Consider the following 10,253-nt stretch of genomic DNA (forward strand, 5'->3'; position numbering starts at 1 on the left):
CAAGGACATTGGGGTATATTGAGTACGAAACAACTTGCTCGTCATCATTGTACTTGGTTCGGAATCGATGCCGCGATTACGAATATGTGCTCTTCTTGCATGGTGTGTGCCGAACAACAATCAGCACCACCGCGAAAATTCTTTGTATGGCCAAAAGCCACTTCCCCTTGGCAACGCTTACACATCGATTTCGCTGGTCCATTCTGGAATGCTCGATGGTTGGTTGTGGTAGATTCATTCAGTAATTTTATTTTTATGGTCCGGATGTCTTCCACGACGTCATCTGCCACCATCCAAGCGTTATCTGCTATCTTTTGCATTGAAAGTCTTCCACAGACTATTGTTTCCGACAATGGCCCACAATTCATGTCTGCAGAATTTCAGTCATTCTGCAAGGCCAATGGTATTCAACATCTGACGTTCGCGCCGTTTTCGCCACAGTCAAACGGTGCCGCTGAACGATTGGTCAGGACTTTCAAGTCACAGATGTTGAAGTTAAAAGAGTCGCATTCTCGGGAGGACGCGTTATTGCTCTTTTTGTCCTCGTATCGCTCTCAGCCCCGAGATGGTCGCTCGCCGGCTGAGTTGCTCCATGGTCGCCCTCATCGAACCTTGATGTCTTTGCTACATCCGCCGAATCAGGTTCCTGTGCAGCGGCAGACACCTGCTTTTGCCCCAGGCGACGTTGTCTACTGCCGCCACTACCGAGGTTCACGGCGTTGGCTCGAAGGGCGCATTCTTCGCTGCCTCGGACGCTCTATGTATCTGGTTTTGAGGGCCTCTGGTGAGGTGCGCCGGCATCTCAACCAGCTGCGCCTCTGCCGTCGCACGGGATCTGCCGCTCGCCGTCTGCTTTCAGCGACGGTGCCGTCCGGCCAGCGCCCTGGGGACCCATCTACTGGCTCTCCTCAGCCCCAGGTGTTACCGACGCTGCCTTCCATTTGGCCCCATGGCGACGCGCCGCCGCCACCGCCGCCGCCGCCTGTTCTCCCGCCGGCGACGCCCGCAGTGGACGCATCGCTGCAACCGCTGGGCGCCTCCCAGGGTCACGCGCCGCCGATCGCTTCCCGTGACCAGTTGTCCTCCGACATGGAACTCTTGCCCGCTCCGGACCATATGTCGTCTTCGCCCGTCGGGTGCCCCGGCCCGATGGAGGTCGACCCTTCGGCCCCCTCCCGTCTCTCTGCTGGCGCATCACCGCATGTTGGCGTGCACCCTGGAACAGGTTTTCAGGCGTTTCCTAGCTCCCCGCGGTCCGAATGGCAGGGTGCGGGTGGCACAGCCTCGCCTGTTGTTAGGCTCCCAAACTCGTCGCATACGTCAACATGGGGTCCTCCCCACAGCGGGCGGAAGCCTTATGCCACAACCGTACACCGATTTGCGGGGGAGGAATGTGGTGTCACCGCCAGACACCACACTTGCTAGGTGGTAGCCTTTAAATCGGACGCGATCCGTTAGTATACGTCGGACCCGCGTATCGCCACTAACAATGATTCCAGACCGAGCGCCGCCACACGGCAGGTCTAGAGAGGCTTCCTAGCACTCGCCCCAGTTGTACAGCCGACTTTGCTAGCGATGATTCACTGCCTACTTACGTTTTCAAATGCCGAGACGATAGTTTAGCATAGCCTTCAGCTGTTTCATTTGCTACGACCTAGCAAGGTGCCATTATCAGTTGCTATTGATATTGTGAATCATGTACCGTCAAGACCGACGTTCATCATTACTGGATTAAAGTTAAGTATTCCACCAGCTACTTCCGATTCTGTAAATTCTAATTTCCTTGTCATGTTCCAGACCTCACGCCAGCCTGCGTGAGCTATAAAACGCGTGCATTTCGGCCTCCTTTAGTAAAACGGTGTTGGCTCTCTTGCCAACCACAACATCTTACATTTCTAACTACTGACTCTTCTTCTTCTTGAAACGTTTCTGCTTAAACAGTTTGTTCAAAAAGCCTCTTCCAGTCTTCTCTTTACTCCTGCAGGCATGTTTCAGACGTTGCCATATCTATGAGTGCAACTACATTGTCTTTCCTAAAGCCTACTTTTTATTTCGTTCAATGTTGTAGAATCTGCAAGCAAAAATACAGCAGCTCGATCATTGAGCAGAGCAGAACGTGCAGCGCCTAGTGCTCGACTGGTGTAGAAGAAGAATGTTGCCGACGGAGAAGTCTCTCTGCAGGCTGAATAACAGCGTTGCCAACTTTGAGACTTTATTGTACTAGCAATAATGTGCGAAACAGCACCAAAATCATTAAATCAGGTCATCTTGAATAGGCTATTGTTGAATCTGCATTTAGAAGGCGAATATCTACAGATGTGATTGGTAATAGGTTTGGGTTTAAGGAGCCTCGACGTTTCTTGGATTCACTTCACATTTTCTAGAACAGAGTTCGTCTAATTAACCAAGCACTTAAATCAATTGTTCGCTTTTTTGGAAGTTTCTCTTGCCCAATTCACGCAAAGGAAGACAAATGTATCTCAAGACAAACAATGTGTGTTTAATATCATCTGAACTTATTGATGATTGGTACTAAATTAATGTCATAGATAAGCTGCTAAAGGAAGTTTATACTTTTCAAAAGATAGATCCCCGCTGGATATTGAAGGAAATAGTTATTTTGTGTACTGATTGCATAGCTGTTTATAATTAACGCTCCACGCACCTGTCTCTGCATGATTAAACGTTATTTATAAATGTAATATTTTTGACAGAGTGTTTTATGTGTATATGTAAGTATTGCTGCTAACAAACATCTGTAAGTATTGCTCGTATTTCTTACCATTATTTTGAAACAACCCTTCCACCTGAAAATTTCTGTATCCATGACGTGCATACATCAGGTGCTGAATAACGGTCTTTGACCGAAACCGGCCGCGCAAAAGAGAATACATTGAACAGCAGCTTAAGGTGTAGATTCTGTACCACAGCTTTTATAAACTGTAGAAACGGCGTTATGCCGTTTCTACAGTTTATAAAGGCTGTGGTACAGAATCTACATAACGTATTTCCATGCGTAATGTTCACAGTATCTCGCAGCGATATGCCTTTAATGTAAGAGGTTTCAAAATTTTCTTCATTATTTGTCAGCATAGAATAGATTGCTAAACAATTTTTAATACGCATAAATTGCTCCTTTCTATACCAGAGAAAAGCCAAGCTTTAAATAGTGGAGTCATTTTTATTGTTAGTGTTGTATTTATAACTGTTTTCGTTATTTCTAAGCTGGTACCAGCTACTATCGACAAACTTCTCAAGGAAGTAAATGTCTTGCGAGGATGTTGTGAGAACACCTAGTTGTTCAAATAGTTGTTATAAAATTTAGATGATTAGCACAACGTATTGCATTTACTTGTGTAGTTCTTTCATATGACATTAATCACCCAAAAGAAACGTGAATCTTGCCACAGTTTGGTGGCTTGTGTGTCTCAACGATACAGATAGCCGAACAATGAGTGCAAACCATAACGGAAGGGGAACCGGTGGAGAGGTAAGACGAACCTCGTATACACGGTCCAGTCTCATTAATGTAACGACCACCTATGTTGACGTCAGAGTGGAGTAACTACTCATAGATGTCACATGGTAGCACTAGCAGTGGAAGATAAAAGCGTGACGAGAGAGGGGGAAGGGGACGCGAAAACAGTCCAGTCGTTGTCGTAACGCAGAAACGGAGAAATTTATCTGGCGTGCAAAAGGGCATGACCATTGGCTGCGGTCCAGTAGTGGAAGCTTTCCCGAAGTGTCTAAATGTGTACACTGTTCTATCCATCGTGGTTAAAGTATACCGTGAATGGCAAAATGGTGCTATCCAAAACCGACACCAAGGTAACTGTGGTACACCACAGACCATAGATGACAAGGGTGTACGACGGTTGCAGAGATGTGTATAGGGAATAGACGTGCACCTCTTGAGTTACTGGCCACACAGAAGAACCAAGCGTCTACCAACAGTGACTCCTCAACGACCGTTCAGCGAATGTTGTTGCGTACGGGCCTCCACAGAAAGCGCCTTTCTCGTGCACCGTTGCTGGTTGCTGTCCATTGGCGACGAAACCTCGAATTTGCACGCCAGTACCGCAACAGGTGGCCTTTCCAGATGAATCACCTTTTTTGCTACCTCGGACATAAAACTGTTGGTGTGTGTGGCGTGAAACGGCTGAAAGCAAATCCCTGCAGCAATCATCGGAAGGGTAGGAGGCAGGGCAGGGAGCTTTATTGTTTGCGGATTGTTTTCGTGGCATTCCTCAGTGATGTTCTCATTCCGGAAGGAACAATGGATCAACATATGTGTGCATCTATCCTTGACGACCTTATGCAGACTTTTGACAGATGGTCACATTAATGTGACTGGACAGTGTATTTCTGGAGCTTAGAACGTTTGATCCTTAATAGGGTAGGTAGGTTAGAAAACCTGAAAGAGAAAGGGATAGGATGAAGTTAGATGTAGTTGGAATTTATAGCGTAACGTCGTAGGAAGAACAGGACTTCTGTTCAGGTGAGCAAAGGGTTATAAATACACTCCTGGAAATTGAAATAAGAACACCGTGAATTCATTGTCCCAGGAAGGGGAAACTTTATTGACACATTCCTGTGGTCAGATACATCACTTGATCACACTGACAGAACCACAGGCACATAGACACAGGCAACAGAGCATGCACAATGTCGGCACTAGTACAGTGTATATCCACCTTTCGCAGCAATGCAGGCTGCTATTCTCCCATGGAGACGATCGTAGAGATGCTGGATGTAGTCCTGTGGAACGGCTTGCCATGCCATTTCCACCTGGCGCCTCAGTTGGACCAGCGTTCGTGCTGGACGTGCAGACCGCGTGAGACGACGCTTCATCCAGTCCCAAACATGCTCAATGGGAGACAGATCCGGAGATCTTGCTGGCCAGGGTAGTTGACGTACACCTTCTAGAGCACGTTGGGTGGCACGGGATACATGCGGACGTGCATTGTCCTGTTGGAACAGCAAGTTCCCTTGCCGGTCTAGGAATGGTAGAACGATGGGTTCGAAGACGGTTTGGATGTACCGTGCACTATTCAGTGTCCCCTCGACGATCACCAGTGGTGTACGGCCAGTGTAGGAGATCGCTCCCCACACCATGATGCCGGGTGTTGGCCCTGTGTGCCTCGGTCGTATGCAGTCCTGATTGTGGCGCTCACCTGCATGGCGCCAAACACGCATACGACCATCATTGGCACCAAGGCAGAAGCGACTCTCATCGCTGAAGACGACACGTCTCCATTCGTCCCTCCATTCATGCCTGTCGCGACACCACTGGAGGCGGTCTGCACGATGTTGGGGCGTGAGCGGAAGACGGCCTAATGGTGTGCGGGACCGTAGCCCAGCTTCATGGAGACGGTTGCGAATGGTCCTCGCCGATACCCCAGGAGCAACAGTGTCCCTAATTTGCTGGGAAGTGGCGGTGCGGTCCCCTACGGCACTGTGTAGGATCCTACGGTCTTGGCGTGCATCCGTGCATCGCTGCGGTCCGGTCCCAGGTCGACGGGCACGTGCACCTTCCGCCGACCACTGGCGACAACATCGATGTACTGTGGAGACCTCACGCCCCACGTGTTGAGCAATTCGGCGGTACGTCCACCCGGCCTCCCGCATGCCCACTATACGCCCTCGCTCAAAGTCCGTCAACTGCACATACGGTTCACGTCCATGCTGTCGCGGCATGCTACCAGTGTTAAAGACTGCGATGGAGCTCCGTATGCCACGGCAAACTGGCTGACACTGACGGCGGCGGTGCACAAATGCTGCGCAGCCAGCGCCATTCGACGGCCAACACCGCGGTTCCTGGTGTGTCCGCTGTGCCGTGCGTGTGATCATTGCTTGTACAGCCCTCTCGCAGTGTCCGGAGCAAGTATGGTGGGTCTGACACACCGGTGTCAATGTGTTCTTTTTTCCATTTCCAGGAGTGTATAACATCAAAAAGTCCAATGCTGGACTAGGTCTAATAATGAATAAGAAAATGGGAATACGAGTATGCTTCTTTGAACCGTGGAGTGACTGCTCCATCGTAGCCAAAATAGACACGAATCCAAAACCTACTACAATAGTGAAAGTTTATATGCCAATTATCTCCACAGGTGATGAAGAGATTGAAAGGATGTACGATGAGACCAAAGAAATTATTCAGGTAGTTAAGAGATGTGAAAATTTAACTGTGGTAGTGACTGGAATTAGAAAGTAAGAAGAGGTAGAGAAGCAACAATAAAAAGAAACATGAACTGGGGGAAAGGGATGCATAGAGCACAGTTTAGTCACTGTTGACTTGTAAAAGAAGGTTACGCACGCGAATGAGACATGGAGGCACTGGAAGGGTTCAAAAAGACTATATAATGGTAACACAGAGATTTAGAAACCAGATATTAAACTGCAAAATGTTTCCGTGCTCTGGTGTGAATTCTCGACATAATTTATGTACTATATGGTATCGCAGCAATATTTATGACATAGGCCTATATTTATTCATCATGTCTGGGTAAAAGCGAGCTGAAGTGCAGTACAAGTTCAAGCCTTTCTGTATCTCCCATTCTTCCGCAATGGTAAATGCCGCATCTTAAAACAGATCACGTCTCTCAGTACGATGGAACACCTCCTCCAATCTCCCCGTATACAGACACACATGCATTGGGATATGGAGTTTCCCATGTTTTTAAATCAACATCTACCAACTCGTGTGATAGGTCATACTGGAAGAGATGACACCACATTTTTGTCTTGGCATCCTATAGATGAACTACACTTTCCTAAAATTCTCCCAAAAAAACTTAAGTTGACCATTCTTCTTCTTCTCCTTCCCTCGTAGGTACCGTCCTTAGATGCTTGTTCCATTTCGTGTCGCTTCGCAACGTTGCGCCCAGATATTTAATCGACATGACTCTGTAAAGCAGTATATCATAGACATCCGGACCTGTCACTAATGCATTTATGAATGAAAACACACACGACACTGTTTTAATATTCCAAAACGGATTTATATGGATGTGCTTATGTGAAACACCTAGTGTATCAGAGAAATTTCAAAACACCAACTGTTCATTTATAATGCGTTAGCGGCGATGGCTCCACATATGCCTCAGTATATATGACGTGAAATGGGTCACCTAATCTGAGATCATTCTTATTGATCCCAGAAATCCTGTTGTTTGTTATTAGCCATGGATATGGGACAAGTCACAATTAAAATTTGAACAAATGTTATAATTAACTCATAACATGAAAAAAAAACAATGGGTGTGGAGCAAGTTAAAGTATTACGGTATTCGTTCATAGTATGAAAAAATAACAAAAAATCAGCTAAAATCTAAGAGTTTTTAAGGAAACCATTAACTTCGCTATTTTCGACACCCTGTCAGAAAAATATCGACACCTGTAGAAGTAATCAGCCATAAATTTATGGTACAGAAGAAAACATTCACCTTGGCCATTTTAGACTGGCAATCATCCTTCTTTGCTATCCATCCAAAATTACCCGTGTGCACGAGTTGCTTCCTGTTGACCTGTCAGTAGGAGAGACCTTTGCTTTAGAATTTCTTCCTCACATGGAAGTGGACAGACAAAGCCCACTTCCATCTGACAGGATATGTCAATAGACAGAATTGTTGAATATTGACAATGAAAAATCCATATGCAAATCAACCAGTACCACTTTATCCTGAAAATATCACTATGTGGTGCAGATTTATGGCATCATTTATCAAGGGGCTCTATTTTTTCAAAGAGACAGGTGCTTCCAGTCTGTTACCCGTACTATCACAGGTAAGCACAATGAGTGTCTTTTGTGCAACCACGTCATTCCAGCTCTCCAGCAGCTTGGATGTGTGGATGGGATCATTTTTATGTAAGATGGTGCACCTGCGCACATTGAAAATCTGGTTAAACAACTGCTGAAGTGCCATTATGGAAATGCTAGAATTATCAGCCACCATTTTCCTACAGCCTGGCCGTCCTGATGACCTGATCCTAATCTGTGTGACTTCTGGCTGTGGGTCTACCTGAAAGATGTTGTGTTCAGTGTTTTGACTGCAAACTTATCTGCACTGAAGGCATGCATTGTGCAACACATTCTGAACATGACCGCAGAAACACTTCGATCAGTTGTGGAACATGCTGTTTCTCAGTTTGAACTTGTTGCAGAAAATGGTGGATAGCATACTGAACATGTTTTGTGCCAGTCACACGGAAATTAATAATCCAATTTGATTTTGATTGATTCTTTTCATGTGGTTTTTGGACTCAGTTAAAAACCAATATGATTTATGCTTTTTATGCGGTTTTTGGCCTCAGGACAATTAAAAACTGATTTTTCCCATCTAATGTTATATGACCTTGCCATGTAAGTGATTAAGTAACTAACAGTAACACACCCGTACACCCATGCACACGGAGCATTACAGTTTGTTTAACATCAAATGTACACCTTAGGCATTGTTTTATGATTCATAAGTCATTTGTAGTTGACCACTATTAAATTATGATGCTTACAACACCATCTATTGCTACATTTTGTAACTGTTTTTTTTCTGCCATATGTTTTCTCACTTCTCTGATAATATTCCATTGCAATTTGACATCATGTAATAAGGGAAACTAATAAGCAGAAGAGGGGATGATCATGCACAAAATGTACCTGAAGAAAGCAATATTTCTTTCCTACATTATAATGTAGATTTATTAGGTAATAAGATTGATGTTTTCAACCACTATCTTACAGATATTACACCCCACATACTAGTTGTCAGTGAACACCAAAAATGTGCAGATAATATACACTTGTTTAAAATCCAAAATTATTCATAAAGTGATTTTTAGTGTCATTCTAACCATAAAGGTGGAGGAGGGGCTATCTACCTGAGAACAAATAACTTAGTAGAATCCTACGAAGGTATTGCTTGGGTAAAAGAGTATTTCTCTGATTTGCACTGTGAAATTCTAGCAGTTAAGTTAAAATTCTTGTCTGTTGTATACTTTATCTTAGGACTGTATAGATCACCAAATGGAAATTTTGAATTATTTCTTAATTCCCTTGGTACAGTATTATGTAAATTAATGTCCAAGCTAGAACATATGGGTGTTATATTATTAGGGGATATTAATGTCAACATGTTACAAGAGTCCCAAGAAGGCAAACGCTTCAAAGACTGTATCCATTCTTATGGGGCAAAAGATCTGGTGGGAGACATACCCACTAGAATCATTCCAACGAGTATAAGCTCTATAGATCATGTTATTACTAATTGTGAAAATATTGGCACAGCTGTTGTTGTAAATGGTCTCATCTCTGACCATCTAGGTCAACTATTAGTGCTAAAGGGAGATCCTTCTATAAAACCAAAGATAATTTATGAATGCAAAAGAAATCTCTCTGTTATCAACATTGCAAGACAGTGAGAGCCTTGGTCATGAATCTTGCATCTAGTATTTCAAGCTGAAGGAGTGAACAATAAATGGGATGCTTCCTAGATGCATTACATTTTCATATAAATAATACTATTCCCATCAGAAAGACAAATATTAATAGGAATAAGGCAAGACAGTCAAGGCCCATTGAATCAGATAACTCTACCAAAGAAGTGAAAGATAAAATGGAAGAAATGAATTTGATACAAAAAGAGATCAAAAACAATGAGCACAGGGATAAATACAAAGAATATAAGTATCAGTTTCGCAAACAAGTCAAAAGATTGAAGGCTGAAAAGATTAACCCTACAAAAGTCAGGTTGTATCTTGAAGACCTGTTGGTCAATAGTAAATGAAATAAGAGATAATAAAACAAAACTAAAAGGTAACATCAACATACAGATATCTATTAACAATGTCACCAATCCTCAGGAGATCAGTAACATTTTTAATGACTATTCCATAGATATCATAGAATCTGACTTTTCTACCACAGATAAAGTACCTGTTGGAAGTCTTGCTGAGGACAGCTCTGAACCTAATCAACTCCATGAACTTGAAATCAAGGATATTTTGTATCTCATCAGAGAATGTAAAAACAAAAAATCCGCTGGCTGGGATGAAATTTCGCCATTTTTACTTAAACAGTGTGAAAATAATCTAGCATATTCTTTGGTGCAGCTAGTAAATAGTGTCTTAAAAGAAGGAGTGTTCCCTGACATACTAAACTAACCATTGTTAAACCTCTTTACAAGAAAAGCGACAAACAACTAGTAGAAAATTACAGACCACTCGCTTTAACTTCCATTTTTAGCAAGTTAATTGTA

Source organism: Schistocerca serialis, chromosome 2, assembly GCF_023864345.2.
Source record: "Schistocerca serialis cubense isolate TAMUIC-IGC-003099 chromosome 2, iqSchSeri2.2, whole genome shotgun sequence".
NCBI lineage: Eukaryota > Metazoa > Arthropoda > Insecta > Orthoptera > Acrididae > Schistocerca > Schistocerca serialis.